This window comes from Mercenaria mercenaria, chromosome 1, assembly GCF_021730395.1.
Source record: "Mercenaria mercenaria strain notata chromosome 1, MADL_Memer_1, whole genome shotgun sequence".
Taxonomy (NCBI): Eukaryota; Metazoa; Mollusca; class Bivalvia; order Venerida; family Veneridae; genus Mercenaria; species Mercenaria mercenaria.
Window position 1 is genome coordinate 57,577,859 of NC_069361.1, and position 6,000 is coordinate 57,583,858.

Genomic DNA, 6,000 nt, shown 5'->3' on the forward strand with positions numbered 1-6,000 from the left:
GACAATGGAGCAGATAATGGTCGACAGTTTCTATCTCACCACAATCACATCTAGCGGTGTTTGTGATTCCTCGGCGGTTGAGGTCATAGTTAAGGGAGCTACAACCTAGACGTAATCGAGCATGAAGAATTTGGCCTTTTCTGGATCCAGCATTAAATAAAGGATTTGATTTCGGTAGGTTTTTATTCAGATTTGATTTGAAGGCATTGACTGAAGGAGATGATTTGATATGTTGAGGAAGTAAGTTCCAGTCATTTATTGTCTTAGGAAGAAAGGAAGATTTGTATGAATGTGACTGGCAAAGGATATTTCTGATGTTTCTTTGATTAAATCTAGTATTGATATTATGTTGGTTTTCAGGAATTAGTGAAGACAGGTAGGCGGGTGATAGACCATTGACCATTTTATAGAACAAAACAAGGCGATGTTTTTTTCGTCGTTCTGTCAGAGGTTCCCAACCGAGATCGAATAAGAGTTTCTGGATGTTACAGAGTTTAGTGGCACCGGTGACTATACGTGCAGCCTCGTTCTGGACGGCCTCGATTTCATTCTTAAGAGCTTCTGTACAGTTGTCCCAAACAACATCAGAATATTCCAGGATTGGACGAATAAATGAAAAGTACATTCGTTCGAGACTTTGTCGATTTAATAGAAATTTAAGGGATCTCATTATTCCAATTCGTTGCCAAGCTTTTTTCAAAGTAATAGATATATGTGAGGACCATTTTAGATCCGAGGAAAAGGTGAGACCGAGATGTTTGTGTTCAGTCACTTCAGTGATTGGTATATTGTTCATATATAATTGAGGATGATTGGGTTTGTAGAGTTTTCTTGAAAAGATCATGGATTCTGTTTTTGATGGGTTGAATGTCACAAGCCATGCTTTGGACCAAGAGTGTATAGTTTCAAGATCAGTGTTCAGAGTGGTACTGGCTAAAGCTGGATCATCTACGATGATATAAAGACTAGTATCATCTGCAAAAAGACGAATTTTAGAACCGATGTTTGAAACAATGTCGTTAATGTATGTTAGGAATAACAAAGGTCCTAGAATAGATCCTTGCGGGACACCAGCGTTGATTGTCGACCAAGAGGAAAATGCATTTGCGTACACAACTCGCTGCTTACGCGTGGAAAGGTATGAGGTTATCCAGTCAAGAAGTAAGCCCTTAATACCTAGAGAGGATAGCTTATGAAGAAGTCCGCGATGCCACACCCTGTCGAAGGCCTTTGAAACGTCACAGAACACGGCTCGAACTTCTTTGCCGTTATCGAGAGCATTGCAGATGTCGTTATGAAGATATACCAGTTGGTTCACTGTAGAGTCACCTTTGATAAAGCCTGATTGAAGAGAAGTAAGAAGATTGTTTTGAGTGAGATAGTTGTAGAGATATTTGTGAATACACCGTTCCATAAGTTTGCCTATGCAGCTTAGAAGGGAGATTGGTCGATAGTTCGAAGGTTTTGAGGGATCTGATTTTTTAAAAACTGGAGTAACGTTTGCTAGTTTCCAGGACGAGGGGAAGAAGGCATGCGACAATAACTTATTGAAAAACTTGGAAAGAGGTTCAGAAAGTTCTGCCTTACCTTCTCGAAGAAGTTTAGGGCTGATGAGATCAGGACCACATGCTTTAGATGGATCAATGAGGGATATAGCATCAGAGACGTCTGTTGGTGTAATAAGAATATTCGTTAGGGTAGCTGTAGTAGAGGATGGGCATGGTGGCAAAATTTCATTAGTGTCATCTATGGTGGATTGTGAGCAAAAGAAATGGTTAAGGAGTTCTGTCTTTTCTTGGTCTGTAGATGCTTGTGTATTTTGGTCTAGTAGCGTTGGAATTGTTTGAGCTGTTGTTTTATTTGTTAGTTTTTTAGCAGTTTTGAACCAGAGTTTCGCTGTTATTGTGTTTGAATTTACTTGTTCAATGAGTTTATTTTGGTAGTTTTGTTTTGATATTCGTATAAGTTTTGTAACCTCGTTACGTATTGTTTTAAACATTGTCCAAGCTTGTTCAGTGTTAAGTCGTTTTGCTGTTTTGTGTAACTTCTTGCGCTTCCTAATAGCCTTTCTTATCGTGTTATTTAGCCAAGGAATGTCGTTTGGTCTTATTGTGACTGTTTTATTTGGAATTGATTGTTGTGCTGCAGTTAATATTGCGTGTGTGATGTCTTCAGTGGCTTTGTTAAGGTCAGTGTTTTCTATTATGGTGTCCCAGGTAGTATTATGCAGTATTGTTTTGTATTGATCATAGTTACCTTTGTCGTACAACCATACTTTTCTTTTGAATGTAGTATTTATAGGTTTGTCTAGTTTAAGAACAGCAACAATAGGGCAGTGAAATCGAATCATGTCAGGAATGAATGGATCGGCAACAAAGCTTGTTAGTACATGATTATTATTTTTAACAAAAATGAGATCAATAAGAGAGGATGAGTTTTCTGTGAAATGTGTTGGTGATGAAATTAATTGTTCTGCCTGGTAAGAGGAAATTAAATTTGATATCTTGTTTGTCTGAGTGTTTAGGATGTTGATGTTAAAGTCACCAGCAACTAGGATATTATCACAAGGTTGGTTAAAAGCTTGGTCTATGGACTGTTCAAGAAGAAGCCATTGCTGATTATTTGAATCCGGAGGACGATAGATGCCTCCTACAAGGATGACACGATGTCTGAAATTTATTTCAAGCCAGAGAGCCTCTATTCCAGCAACGGAAAGGTCGTCACGATGTTTGGCGAGAAGGCCATCTCGAATGTAGATAGTGACTCCTCCACCTATGCGATCATTACGATCACAGCGAAACGGTGTTTGAAAGTTAGGTATAAGAAGATCGTCATTTGATATTGCAGGAGATAGCCAGGATTCTGTGAAGATAAGAATATCGTAAGGCTGAGCTTCTATTTCTAAAATGTCAATTTTAGGCTTGAGACTTTGAATATTTAGATGCATAACAGAAAGACCACTTTGCAATATTTCACTGTATGCGGATAAAGATGAGTTTTCTGATGAAATTGTACTATTGGGTCCTGGATGTGGGTGTACATTTCCAGAGATTATGAGAAGTAGAGGCAACAGTTGAGAAGATATGTATGTTCGAATGAAAGTACTGACCGTAACAGAATGTACATGTATGTTTAAGTGATTGCATAAGAAAAGTGTGACTGGATGGCGCTTTTTGTTTGAGTCATGAATTTCCATGATATCAAGGAGGCTGATATGTGATTAATATCTGTAGTTTAGCCACCAGTCTTCGATAGAGGTATTTTGCTGCAATAGGGCGGATCCGCCCCTCCGACGACGAGAGAATGGAACGTGCATAAATTACAAGTTTTAAACTAATTAGTGAAAGACGTGTAAAAGTGAATATGTACAATCGAGAGTTCATGTTAATTTCCGAAACGTTTTGGTCATCGCCATTGAAACTTAACTGCTTAATGTATGAAATAAGATTCTGATCTTTACATTTGCGAATATGTGATACGTTGTCTCACATGAAGTGTTGGTACCTATGGTTCATTGGCTAGTTATAGACTGTAAATACTTTATAGACCTTAGAGATGTTTAAAAAAAAAAGGAAAAAAAGACAACAATAATTTATATACGAGTATAAAATGGGAGATTACTCCAGCAAGCATAATGAGACGGTGTTACGAGTATTCTCCCTTATATTGTACACTTGCTTACAACGAGAAATTTTCGTTTGATTAAAGCTACGTAACCGTTCATTATTGATAACTTTTTAATTTGAGATCGTAGTGATACATGTAAAGGCATAATGCAAGTTATTCCAACGAAATCAATGTTCCAAACACTGCAGTTCTTGCACGAAAAGAAATTGCAAGACTGCCGTTGGAAATATTAACGTACTTCGAGTAGATGTTTGTATAGATTAGATTAACATTTTCAGTTCAAAGTATGTAGTGAATCGCGCTATTTTAATTTCGGGCTAATTTTAAGAGACCCTTGCTTAAAATAGGCAAGAGATGTTTAAAAATAAAGGTGACTTTTTTTTTAAGAAACTTGAATTATTAGCTCGCTAGCATTACGGCTATTTAATGTATACATACTACATGTGTATTAGAAGATAAATGTTGAAAAGTTTTTGCGCATGATAATCATGCATGGTTTTGTAGGAAGTCAGTATTGGTGTAGTAATGACATAAAGTTTGACAATTAGTTTAATACAGACGTCGTCCACATGTTTTCCGTGATATATTGTAGGTAAATTTACAGAGTTTGTATAGAAAAATAGGTTTTCAACGTGTGATCGAGACTATATTTTGTGTATTTCAGTTGTTTGCAGTTGGGTTGTTGCCTTTTAAATGGAATTTTTGTTTTCAGTGAAAAATTTTCGTTTTACATTGTGTATTATATAGTGTTCGTTATATTGGATTTTAGATAGTGGAAAAAATGGAGTTTAGAGTGAACTTTGATGTTGTTTATTGTATGTTTGCTAATTTATGTACATTTTGGTTTAGGCTACTGGTAATCATTCAGGATGAGTTACATTGGATTTTAATTGATGGTAAAAAAGAAGAATTTGTCAAAAAGTATTATGACAATTAGCTGAGTAAAATAAATAAATAGTAATAATAATAATAAAATACACATTGATAAATTATATGTTTGTAGTACCTGACACGTTATATAAACGATAAATAGAACAGACAGATCAACAGACATTTTCATTAACAATAGGTCCAAATGAGTTTGTGTATGAACAAATTGTACAAAGGTCAAATTAGCTCATGTATTTAAAATAAATGAATTCGGTAATGAAATATATACAATTTGATTTTTCATGTATGAAGTACACAATATGTTAAGCCAATTAAATAGATCGTTTCATTAACAACAAATTCAAATAAGTTTAGGTATCAAACAAATTGTATGGTGGCAGAAAAGTAAATAAATTTGATAAATAAATTGATAGTTAATGTAGGTAGTGCCTCAAATAATAAATCAATAAAACAGACTAATTCATTAACAATTTGGCCGACTGATTCATGTATAAAACAAATAGTATGGTGAATAAAGATAAATGACTTTAAATATATTCGTAGTCAAATGAGTACATATATCAAGCAAATAGTATAATGATAACAACATAGTCAGATGAGTACATGTATCGAGCAAATTCTATAATGATGACAACATAGTCAGGTGAGTACATATATCAAGCAAATTCTATAATGATGACAACATAGTCAGGTGAGTATATGTATCAAGCAAATAGTATGGTAATAATAACGTAGTCAGGTGAGTATATGAATCAAGCAAATTGTATAATAGTACCAGCATAGTCAGATGGGTTCTTGTATCAATCAAACTGTATAATAATAACATCATAGTCAGGTGACTGCATGTATCAAGCAAAATGTATAATAATAATAACATAGTCAGATGAGTACATGTATCAAGCAGATTGTATAATTATAACAACATAGTCAGATGGGTTCTTGTATCATGCATATAGTATAATAATAACAGCAAAGTCAGATTAGTACATGTATCAAGCAGATTGTAAAATAATAATAACATAGTCAGATAGGTTTGTGTATCAAGCAAACTGTATTATAATAACATCATAGTCAGATGAGTTCTTGAATCATGCACATTGTACAATAATAAAGCATAGTCAGGTGAGTACATGTATCAAGCAGATTATATAATAAAAACAACATAATCAGATGGGTTCTTTTGTCAAGCAAATTGTATAATAATAACATCATAGTCAGGTGAGTACATGTATCAAGCAGCTTGTATAATAATAACAACATAGTCAAATAGGTCCTTTTTCAAGCAAATTGTATAATGATAACAACATAGTCAGATGAGTATATGTATCAAGCAAATTGTGTAATTTAATAACAACATTGTCAGATGAGTATATGTATCAAGCAAATTGTGTAATAATAACAACATTGTCAGATAATTATATGTAACAAGCAAATTGCATAATACTAACAACATAGTCAGATGGTTTCTTGTATCAAGCAAAT